Source organism: Somniosus microcephalus, chromosome 1 (assembly GCF_052327205.1).
Source record: "Somniosus microcephalus isolate GS21.2 chromosome 1, FLI_Smic_1.0, whole genome shotgun sequence".
Classification (NCBI taxonomy): Eukaryota; Metazoa; Chordata; class Chondrichthyes; order Squaliformes; family Somniosidae; genus Somniosus; species Somniosus microcephalus.
The window spans coordinates 153,800,949-153,813,247 of record NC_140987.1 but is presented as its reverse complement, the minus strand read 5'-3'; positions in this window follow the sequence as shown (position 1 = coordinate 153,813,247).

Sequence of the window (12,299 nt, the reverse complement as noted above, 5' to 3'; positions counted from 1 at the left end):
AGAAGGAGGTGCTCGACCTGGAGTCCCGTCTCAGTCAAGTTGTTGAGGACCCGGCCCTGCGGAAGGTGTACGAAGAGAAGAAGGGCGCGCTGAAGGACCTGCAGCTCGTCGGGTCCCGAGGCGCGTACGTGAGGTCGCGGATCCAGTTCCTGCGGGACGTGGACCGCGGCTCCGCCTTCTTCTACTCGCTGGAAAAAAGACGGGGGGTCCGTAAGCAGCTCTTGGGGCTGCTGGCCGACGACGGATCTCTGGTCTCGGATCCGGAGGGAATCAGCGCGGAGCCCCGCGCCTATTACGGGGCTCTGTTCTCTCCGGATCTGTCCAGCGATGATGCGCGCAGTTTTGTGGGAGGACCTGCCGAAGGTTGACCTGGAGGGCGCCGAAAAATTGGACGCACCTCTGAGTCTGGAGGAGCTGACCGGCGCCCTCCGCCAGCTCTCTCGGGGAAAGTCCTCGGGGCTGGACGGGCTGACCGTGGAGTTCCACAGGGCGTTCTGGGATGTCTTGGGGGGCGACTACGCGCGGGTCCTGGGGGAAAGTTTGGCGACCGGGGAGATGCCCCTCTCTTGGCGCAGGGCGGTTATTGTCCTGCTGCCTAAGAAGGGCGATCTCTGCCTCCTTAAGAACTGGCGCCCAGTCTCCCTCCTCAGCACGGACTACAAAATTTTTGCCAGGGCCATGTCTGCTCGCCTTGGTGCCGTGCTGGCCCACATGATCCACCCCGACCAGTCCTACACGGTCCTGGGCCGGACCATCCACGATAACATCCATCTGGTCTGGGACCTGGTCCACCATTCCCAGAGGGCTGGTCTGTCAGTCGCCTTCCTTTCCCTGGATCAGGAGAAGGCGTTCGACAGGATAGATCACGAGTATCTCTTCGGGACTCTGCGCGCATTCGGGTTCGGGACGCATTTTGTCGCCCGGATCCGACTTCTGTACGCTGCCACAGAGTGTCTGATTAAAGTTAACGGCTCCTTGATGGCGCCCATTCGCTTCGGGAGGGGGTTGCGTCAGGGATGCCCCATGTCCGGCCAGTTATACGCCGTTTGCGTAGAGCCTTTCCTGCGGCTCTTGCGGAAGAGGTTGATGGGACTGGCTCTGCAAGGGCCGGGCGTGGAGGTGGTCCTCTCGGCTTACGCCGATGACGTGCTCCTCACGGTCACGGATCCCGCTGATTGCGGAGGATGCGGGAATGCCAGCAGATTTACTCGGACGCATCCTCCGCCAAGATCAACTGGGAGAAATGTTCCGGACTCCTGGTGGGTCAGTGGCAGATGGACTCCCTGCCGGAGGAGTTCAGGCCCTTTGCCTGGAGCACCATGCACCTCCTCTACTTGGGAGTTTACCTTAGCCCTGCCGAGGACGCCTGGCCGGCGAACTGGCAAGAGTTGGAGGCCAAAGTCACCACTCGCTTAGGACGCTGGACAGGATTGCTCCGAGTGTTGTCCTACAGGGGTCGAGCGATGGTCATAAACCAACTGGTGGCCGCCATGTTGTGGTACCGGTTCATCACTTTGATCCCTCCCCCTGCGTTTGTCGCCAAGATACAGAAGAAGCTCGTCGACTTCTTCTGGGACAAAAGGAAGCACTGGGTCTCTGCCGCGGTTCTGAGTCTCCCGCTTAGGGAGGGCGGTCAGGCGCTGGTGTGCCTCCGCACCCAGGTTGCAACTTTCCATCTTCAGATGCTGCAGAGATACCTCTACGTCGAGAATCCTCCGAGATGGTGTGCGCTGGCGACGTATTTTTTCCGCCAGCTGCACGTCCTCAATTACGACATGCAGCTCCTGTTTTTGGAAGTGGGCGGCACGCTTGCCAGCCTGCGGGAGCTGCCTGTCTTCTACCAGGAACTGCTATGGGTTTGGAACTATGTCGCTTCCAGGCGGAGCTCTCCCCCGTCAGGAATGGCGGCTGTCCTTCGGGAGCCGCTGTTCAGGAATCCGCACCTCCACGTCTACGGGTTCGGGTGGCTGGCAGAGGGCAGGGCTGTGCCTGGCAAGGTGACTAGAGTCGGGGACCTGCTCGATGGCGGAGGAGCGGGCTGGATGGCGCCGGAGGAGTTGGCGCGGCGCATGTCTTGGGCCAACGTCCAGCTCGTGGTCAATGCCATCGAGTCGATGAAAGCGACGCTGCACCCCAGCGCCACGAGGTGTATCGAGGCGGCTCAAGCGCGTGGGGCGATCCCTTCCAAGCTTTCCCCCGTTCGGACGGAATTCCTTATCGGCGCCCAGCCCCGAAACCCCCCTCGGGAACCGGCGCCTCACAACTTGAGCCGTCTCGAGGAAATACCCTCCGTGCCTTTTCATTCCGCACGGAGGGGTTTCCTGTACAGGCTGCTCCTGCACACTCTCCAATTTGCCATCTACGCCTGCCATCCAGACACGCCGTCTTGCCTTTCGGCGGAAGCCTAGGTCCCCAATGGAGGGCTCTCTATGCGGGAGTCCTCCCCTGTTCTATTGGGGACTTGGCCTGGAGTGTGTTGCACGGGGCAGTCCCGTGCAATATATTTTTAAGTAGGTTCACGGACTCCCAGGCCGCCTGTTTGTTCTGCGGCCTGGAGGAGTCCGTTTTTCATATATATGCAGAATGTGAGAGGTTGCAGCCCCTCTTCCATTATTTGAAGGGGCTGCTCCTCGATTTTGGGTTGCACTTCAGTTCCACGCTCTTGATCTACGGTCACCCGGTGCGGAGGGGAGCGGGCAGGTTGGAGACCTCCTCGTGGGTCTGCTCCTGGGCCTGGCTAAAAAAGCCATCAATTGGTCCAGGCAGCGGGCGGTCGAGGGGGTCGTCCAGCCAGATTGCCTCCCTCTTTTCCGCGGCCATGTTCGCGCCTGGGTGGCCCTGGAGATGGAGCACGCGGTGTCCGCCGGCGCGCTCGAGCACTTCCGTGACCGGTGGGCACCGTGGGGACTGGAGTGCATAATTTGATTGGACAACCAAATTTTAATTTGATTTGCTAAGGTTTATTTAAAGTTTTAGAGTTTTAATTACAGTTTATTTGTTTAATTTACTTGGTCCTTTTAAAAGAGGGACAAAACAGGGACTGGACCGAGCCAGCTTTATTAACTAGCCTAATTTACTCTGATGAGAATAATTACTCGAGAAACAGGTGAGGAGAGGGGCCCAAAGGCATGGCAGCAGTGCACCGAAGCCTCAAAAACCGCCCTCAGGCGGCGAGCAGAGGGAAGTGCCGCTGAAGCCGTTACAGAAGAGCAATTTTCCCACGTTACCGATCACCATTGCGGCCGCGGGGTGCCCGTTAGATCCGTTCCTCGGTGGTCGCAGTGTAAGTCATTGGTTTTTTGGGGGAAAACTGCAGGGAGGGCTGCAACACTTCGCTTTCGTGCTGAACTGCGCGTGGTAGAAACACAGCCCAGCAGGCGGATGAGCTGGGGCGGTGTCTGCGGGGGATGGGTGCCTCGTGGCGGCGCAGTACTGCCGACTTACAGCGAAAATTTTGTCAGCCTCCGCAGTGAGTGTTGCGCAGTCTTCAACTTCAGATCTGGCCAGGGCAGCTTATACCTGTTCAGGCAGTTGGCTGAGGAAAATCTTGCGGAATAGGAGACATTCCCGTTCTGAGCCCAGGAGTGTGAGCATTTGGCTCATCAACTCTGAAGGCTTGGAGTCCCCGAGCCCGGGCATAGCGAGTAATCGACGGGCGCGTTCTGATTTTGTGAGCCCAAAAACCTGCAGTAACCGCGCCTTGAGGGTTTCATACTTGCGCTCCGTTGTTTTTTTTTTAAGAGGCTGATGATCCAAGAGGCGGTAGAGCTGTCGAGTGCGGAGACCACATAAAAGGTACTTGGTCTGATCCGCATCGATGTTCCTCAGGGCGAACTGGGCCTCGACCTGAATAAACAACGAGGGCGCTTGCTGCTCCCAGAACTGCGGTAGCTTTAGCGAAACAACATTCGCTTCCATGCTGTGCTCTTCTTTTGTGAAAACATTCACAAAAACGGGGTCACCAATGTAGGAATTGACGATTTCCTACAAATAACTGAGATCGACACCAGAGAACGATTAAACAGGTCTTTACTCAACGGAGATGCCACGAGGACTGACTGGGCAGTCCCGTGGTTTGCGACGTGATGTCATTGCGTTTGCCCGCATTTTCCCGCACTCTTAAAGGGGCCACGCCCCATACATGCAAACTCTATATACAAAACACAGTAATGCCTAACACAATGGTACAGGTTTAGGCTGGTGTTAGAACATCATTTAGGAGAATTATATACAGTTAGCCAGAGTCATTCAGTGGTTCTGCCACAATATACTGTATCCCAAATATCCTTTTATTCATTTGCTTATCTATCATTTCCCCTCACTGAACCACCAACATGCTGTTCAGTTAGAATTGCTATATCCTTGCAAATTAAATTATATATTCAAGATTCATCCTATTCCAATGAAGTCCATGGGATGAAAATCAGGTGGGTTCCATAATGGGTAGGTGATCCACTCCACTAGTTTCCTGCACAAATGGTGCAGGTGAAAATTATCCCCATTGTTATTTAATTATACAATGACATTATAGAGTTAGCTTTTACAAGGAACATTCTGAGGGGGGGAAGGTGAACAGCCAGAGGTCATGGTCCATATCGGTACCAATGACTTAGGTAGAAAGACGGATTGGGTACTGCAGGCAGATTTTGGGGAGCTAGGAAAGAGATTAAAAATCAGGACCTCAAAGATAGTAATCTCTGGATTACTCCCGGTGCCACGAGCGAGTGAGTATAGAAATAGAAGCATAGAGCAGATGATTGCATGGCTGGAGAGATGGTGCAGGAGGGAGGGCTTCAGATTCCTGGGACATTGGGACTAGTTCTGGGGGAGGTGGGGCCTGTACAGGCCAGATGGGTTGCACCTCAACAGGGCCGCAACCAATGTCCTCGCGGGAGGGGTTTGCTAGTGCTGTTGGGGAGGGTTTAAACTAATTTGGCTGGGGGGAAGGGCACCAGGATGTACCATTAGAAAGGAGAAACAAAGGGCACAAAGGATGGGGAGAGACAGATAGCACTAGAGTAAGAAACAGTAAGGTATTAGGTGGGGTCAGACTAAGAGAGAATACAAGAAGGTCTAAGTTAAGTTTACACTGCATGTGTGTAAACACACAAAGTGTGGTAAATGAGGTTGGTGAGCTGCAGGCGCAAATAGCCACATGGGAATATGGGGCTGGATTTTGCCAATGGGGAGCTTTTGGAGGCGGGACTCCCACTTTTTGGGTTGTAGTCCCAAAATTTTTACAGATGAATTGTCATCGTTTGACAGCTCTGTGAAGCTGTCGAACACTGACATTCTATGTTGTTTGAGGAATCCTTATATTCAAGACTCATCAAACCTCTTTTGTGAGCAGAAATTAGATGGTTGTTGCATTGGAGAATGCAGCAGCCTTCTGTCATCTCTGCCAGTGAGATGCTAGAGTCTCGGCATCCCTAAATGTTGAAGCATGCAGGAAGAAACAAAGGTAAGTACTATGTCCGTGTGTAATTGAGACACGGACTGCAGGAGTTGGTTATAACAGGTCTTTACTGAGTGGAGACAAACTGGAACTAAATATGCAAAGTTACTACACAGGCTTATATACAGGGGTGGTCACTACTGGTACTGCAGTATACAGGGGCTGCAGAATATAGTTCCTTCTGCAAAGTACATACACTACAATTCCTCCCCTTTTAGCTAAACAGTACATAACATTCGATTAATAATTAAATAACATATTTACAATTACAGTTATCATATACATTAGCTGAAGTTAAGCAATTATAAGTTCAGTCTTTGAGGAGGCTTCCTGATTCTGCCCGGATCACTCCTCTTTGGGGTATCAGGTTCTTCTGGCAGAGTTGATTCAGAATCAACGTCGTTGTTGGGTTCGTCTGCTTCCAATATTCCCGATTCTGAGGTAGATGCAATTAGTACTTCGGTTTCATCACCAGGTGTATCGGATCGTGGTGTGGAATTGATGTTTTCCAGTGACTCTAGAATCTGGTCAGCATGGCATCTTACAATGCTCTCTCCAACATCCACGGTATACATTAGAGGTCCTTGCCATGTACAGATCGTTCCTGGCTGCCATTTCTCTGTGCGGTAGTCCCGGGCCAAAACTGGTTGACCTATCTTAAAACTCCTGGTCGGCCTTTCATACATATTCTGAAACTGCCTGTTTTCCACATCTCTTCTGATGTTTGGCTTAACCAAATCCAAGCGGCATCGTAGTCTTCGATTGAAGAACATCATGGCTGGAGTTTGGTTGGTAACCGCATGTGTCGCATTCCGGTAGGCAAACAAGAAGTTATCCACCTTGTGTTGTAGAGGTATGTCTTCATTACACATTGCCTTGATAGCCTTCTTGAATGTTTGAACGAACCTCTCAGCCAATCCATTGGTGGCTGGATGATATGGGGCGGATGTGTAATGCTTAACACCACTGTTCTTTAAGAACCTCCGTAAATCTTCAGACACAAACTGTGGTCCATTGTCGGAGCAAATCTGTTCAGGCAGCCCATTTCTGGTGAATATGGTTCGTAAGACTGTGATAGTTTTTTCTGTGGTGGTTGAGGACATTTTTTTACCTCTGGCCACTTTGAATGTGCATCCACCGCAATTAAAAACATCAAGTCCATAAATGGACCAGCAAAATCAATGTGCACCCTTTGCCATGGAGATGAGGGCCACTCCCATGGATGTAGAGGGGCTTGTGGTGGGGCGTTTTGGACGTTCTGGCATCCTGTACAGCTCTTGGTCATCTCTTCGATTTCTCTATCGATTCACGGCCACCACACAAACGCTCTGGCTATGTTTTTCATTTTTACCCCTCCCAGATGACCCTCATGAAGCTCATTGAGCACTCTATCCTTCAATTTGGGTGGAATTACTACTCTGGATCCACACATCAAGGTTCCTCTGCACACTGACAGCTGTTCTCTTCTCGGCGAGAATACTGGCAACAGTGGTTCGCCATGTGCTGGCCATCCCTTCACCGTTAAATCATAGACCCAGGAGAGTGTCGGGTCATTTCGTGTTTCCTTTTCTATGTTTGCATTCGTCACAGGTAGACATTCGACTATGGTTGAGTGGAATATCTCCACAGGATCCACTGCAGGTGCTTCTTCCACCGTTGGCAATGGTAGGCGCGACAATCCATTAGCATTCCCATGCTGTTTAGTTCCTTTGTACTCGATGTCATATTGGTGTGCCCCTAGGAAAAGGGACCACCTCAGTAGCCGTTGTGCTGTCATTACCGGGACGCCCTTCTGAGGGTTGAAAATGGAGACAAGAGGTTGATGATCAGTTAGTAGAGTAAATTTCTGACCGTGCAGGTAGTGATTGAACTTCTTCACCCCCCACACCAGGCTGAGGGCCTCTCTGTCAATCTGGGCGTAGTTACCCTCGGCTGAAGTTAACGAGCATCACGCAAAAGCTATCGGCCTCTCTGAACCATCAAGGAATTTATGTGACAGTACCGCTCCTATGCCGTAGGTAGACGCATCACACGCCAGTCTTATCGGTAGTGATGGGTTGTAGTGAGCCAATACTTCTCTTGAAGTGATTAGGTCTTTACTCTTCTGAAAGGCCCGCTTACACTCATCGCTCCATTTCCATGCTACTCCAGTTTGTAGTAGGGCGTTCAGTGGGTGCAGAATTGTAGACAAATTCGGCAAAAAATTATGGTAGTAATTCACCAATCCGAGGAATGACCTCAGTTGCGACACATTTTCAGGCGCTGGAGCCTTAACTACCACTTCAATTTTGTCAGGGGACTTATGTAACCCCTCTTCATCAATCACGTGGCCACAATACGATATCTGTTTCTTAAAAAACTCGCACTTGGGGCGATTGGCTCATAGCCCATGTTCTCTTAGTCTAGTGAGCACCTGCTCTAGGTTGGCAAGGTGTTCACTGTCATCTTCACCCGTCACTAGGATGTCGTCCAAGTAAGACTGAGTCCCCGGAATCCCTTGCAGGACTTGTTCCATCGCTCTTTGCCATATCGCCAGAGCTGATGCTACTCCGAATACCAGTCGATTATACTGGTAAAGACCTTTGTGAGTGTTTATCGTGAGATACTTCCTAGAGGATTCTTCAACCTCCATCTGCAAATATGCTTGTGCTAGGTCAATTTTTGTAAAACGCTTCCCTCCAGATAGTGAGGCGAAAATATCTTCTATCCTCGGGAGAGGGTATTGTACTGTGTGAAGGATTGGTTTCACCGTCACCTTGAAGTCCCCACAGATGCGAACCTTCCTTGGCTCCTCAGACTTATTGTTTAACGTTTTCTTCATGACAGGAACGATGGGTGTCGCCCACTCGCTCCGGTCTACCTTAGATAACACGCCTGCATTCTCCAGATTCTCCAGCTCTGCCTCGACGGCTGGGCGAATTGCATATGGTACCGGTCTTGTTTTGAAAATCTTGGGAATTGCATTCTCTTCTATTTTTATCGAGGCGGTTACGCCTTTAAGAGTTCGCAGTTCTTGTTGAAATACCTCTTTATCGTTAGCTAAGATTTTTGACAATCGTCCAGGTGTGACGTCATCATCCTTTTTACCAGCCACCGTCAGTGCCTCAATGGAGTGCCAGTCTAAACTGATCTTTCTGATCCATTCACGTCCCAATAACGGTGGTCCACCATCTTGCAGTTTGTACAGATACAATTTCTGTATTTCCTTGCCATTGTATTCGACAGGCACCCTTATTTTCCCTCTGGGGTATACTTTTTGCCCCGTATACGTCTTCAAGACAATGGATGTGTCTTTCAAGGGTATGTGTGAGAATAGCCGCTCGTAGTCTCGTCGATTCATGATGTTCAGGGCTGATCCTGTATCCAATTCCATTTTGACTTGGGACCCTGCTATCGTGAGGGTGACCCAAATCGTTCGGTGATCCTCTTTTGCGATTACATTGTGAAGTTTGAGACAGCTTAGTCTCTTGTTCCCAGATTCACTATCGCTCATCTGGTCTTTGGAACTACTGTCCGTCATCTTTTGTACTTTCCTGTACTGTTCCTTAGTAGCCTTTTTGTTGTCATTAGTCTTCTTCCCAGACCTGCAAACCCGTGCAATGTGTCCCATCGTTCCGCATTGCCTGCATATTTTGTCCTTGGACCAGCAGTCCTTCTGGTCATGGGTTGTTCTGCCGCAGCGATAAAATTTTTCAAATCCCCATGTCATTTCATGGGTGCCGTATTCCTGTGGCTTTTGCTGTATTTCTGCAGCTCCCCTTGCTGCTGCTTCGTACGATACTGCCACGCTGAAAGTCTTATCTAGCGTCAGCTCTTTCTCTGAGAGTAACCTCTTCTGGGTTCCTTCACTCAGGAGTCCACAGACAAATTTGTCCCGTAGGGTATCTGCCAGCCCTGCTCCGAACTGGCAGTGCTTTGATAGCTTGCGTAGTTCCGTAAGGTCATCAGCATTGCTCTCATCTTTATGCTGATTTCTCCTGTGGAATTTAAATCTTTCTGCTATCAGCAGCGGTGTAGGATTTAGGTGTTCCTGTAGGATATCAACAATTTCGTTAAAACTCTTCGCCATCGGTTTGGCTGGAGTGATCAGGTTCCGCAATAGGCCGTACGTTCTTGCGCCCATTAAGTTTAGTAGTACTGATGCCTTTTTCTCGTCGGTTACTTTGCTTGCCTCGCAATATACTCCGGCTCTTTCCACATACGTGGTCCAGTCTTCTGTTGCATTATCGAAGGCAGTGATATTGCCAGTCTTCGGCATCTTGGAACTCTAAGATGGCGCCTCCTGCGCTTTGCCTTCTTCCCTGATTTAACAAAATGGCGCCTCCCGCGCGTTCCTTCTTCTCCGCTGCTGCTAGCGCTGTTGCTGGCATTTTATGCCTTGATGGCGATGCCCTATGGTCTTCGCGCACTTCCCCCCGCGCTGCTGCTAATGCCGCTCTCCGCGGTTCCCGTGGCAAACTGCAGCTCCTCGCGGCTTTCTGCGCTTCTAATTTCTTTTATTTCCCTGTCGTCGGAGCAACCCTGTGGGACACTTTCCTCCCTCTTCTCGGGTCTGTACGCTGCCCGGCTTCGTAGCACCGGCCGCGCCCTGTGTGCTCCACCCCCTCCCTCTCTCTCCTCTTCCCGACAACGCTGCTCGGCCCCGTTGAAAAGCCACCCAATCGAGCTCTAGCCCGCCGCAGCCCAGGAAGCATCAGTGTACTACCTGCCACCAGCCCGATTAGCTGGAACACCATCGACAGGATAACCAAGCCCCGCTCTCGACAGCCTCTCCTGCAAATCTTTCACTCCGATGAATCAGAGGCGGTTGCCCACGGTCGACGCCCGTTTCTTCTGATTGTTTTATTTAATTTATTTTTTTCTTTCTTCCTTCTGGCCTCGACCTCTGACAACTTCGCTTCAGGGATGGATCCCCATGAGGTGGTGCAGACTGTAGGTAAGTTCGGATCTGCTCATCGCCAGTATTATGTCCGTGTGTAATTGAGACACGGACTGCAGGAGTTGGTTATAACAGGTCTTTACTGAGTGGAGACAAACTGGAACTAACTATGCAAAGTTACTACACAGGCTTATATACAGGGGTGGTCACTACTGGTACTGCAGTATACAGGGGCTGCAGAATATAGTTCCTTCTGCAAAGTACATACACTACAGAAAGTAAACATTTTCTATCACTTTCCACTCACCTCACATATTTACCTCTCCACACTTGCACCCATCACTTACCTGCACAGTGCACCCCTCCGACCCCAGCAGACCCACTGCTCGCCTCATTGAACGTGGCAGGTTTCGCAGCCTGCAGGAAGCCTGCACTTGTGTTGGTAAAATGGGGTTAATCCTCTTATCTGCCTGTTAACCCCCTTCCCGCCTCCAGGAGACGGGACCCGGCGCAGGTCGGCTACCCGCCTCCCGGGAAGATAGCGCAGAGGTGGGTTGGGGCCGGGATGGGCACCCGCCCCCAGATTCTGCTATTTTCCCGGCAGTCCTGCCTCCAAACCCGCCTCACCAGGGCTGGCAAGATCGTGCCCATGATGTTGTGGTGATAACAGAGACCTGGCTCAAAAAAGGGCAGGATTAGGTTTTAAATATTCCTGGATATAAGGGGGGAGAAATTGGCCTCATTTGCACCTCCCGTTAGCACCTCCAGGGGCATTAACAGGGCGCTACCAGCTTTGTGACTGGGCGCGGCGAGAGTACCGACGCCTGCAAACTTCTCCTACGCCCCAGAAATCATGACATCATCCGTTGCGCAGCTCCCCATTACCACCCGGATGCGAACTTTGCTTCCACCCCCTGCAGCATTGCCGGGCTTCAACACCGGCAGCTGCAGGAGTCATTGTGACCACGGATGGACGCTTGGGAATGATAGTTAAAGGGATTGCCGGTGAGGTAGGCAAAAAATGTTTCACCAAGACTGTGCTTTTTTTTTCTATTTTTCAGGTGCCACGATTGATAAGCCCTGAAATCTGTTAGAGTACTTGGGGCTGATTGGCGCTGATCGGAGGTGCCGTCGGGGATCAGGGGATTCATTTGATGATGCATCATCTATCTGTTTCCTTAAAGGGACCATGCACAATTTTATTTTGACAGTTAATATTTCAATGTTTGACAGCATTGAGGTGCTGAAAACACTGACAATCACTGCACAAAGTTGAACTCTTGCACCCAGGCTTGCCAATGACTCACCCCATATGCTTATGGAGGGAGTCCCAGTATGCAGGGAGGTTCTCTTCCCTTCCAAGGGCAGAAGAGACCTTCCCAGGACACCATCTTACCTTGCACCTCCACCCAACCCTCTACTTTATCACTTCCCCATCTCACTAGCCACCCCTCACACTCAGACTCATTCTACTGCAAGCATACCAACTAACAACACACAAGGGTGGGCACTTGAGAGGTTTAGCCAATGACCATGTGAAGTTTCTGGTAATGTGAAATGTCTTTTTCAAAAAGTGCCCCTTATTGAACAAACCTGTGCGCACATTGAGAAGTGTCTTACTGAGTTCCAGTGATTGTTCAGTCATAACTCCCCACGCCCCCTCTTCCCCCCGCTATAGTGATGTATGTGCATGGAATGGCTTGGACATTAAAGGGATGCTTCACGGTGCTGGTGTGGGATGGTGTCAACCTGGCACATCATGTGGCAGCCAGGGTTTACAGCATCAAGGGAAGAAAGTCTGGCCATGGTGATGCCATCGCTGGCCTCCCGGCCAGCAATTTTGTCAGGGGCTGATGCCCTGTGTCTAGTGCAGCATCAAGTGATAGCGGCGAAGGTTGGTGATGTTGTTGTTGGGGATCATTGTGGAAGGATTCGGAGGACCAAGGTCTGATTGTTTCATTGGCG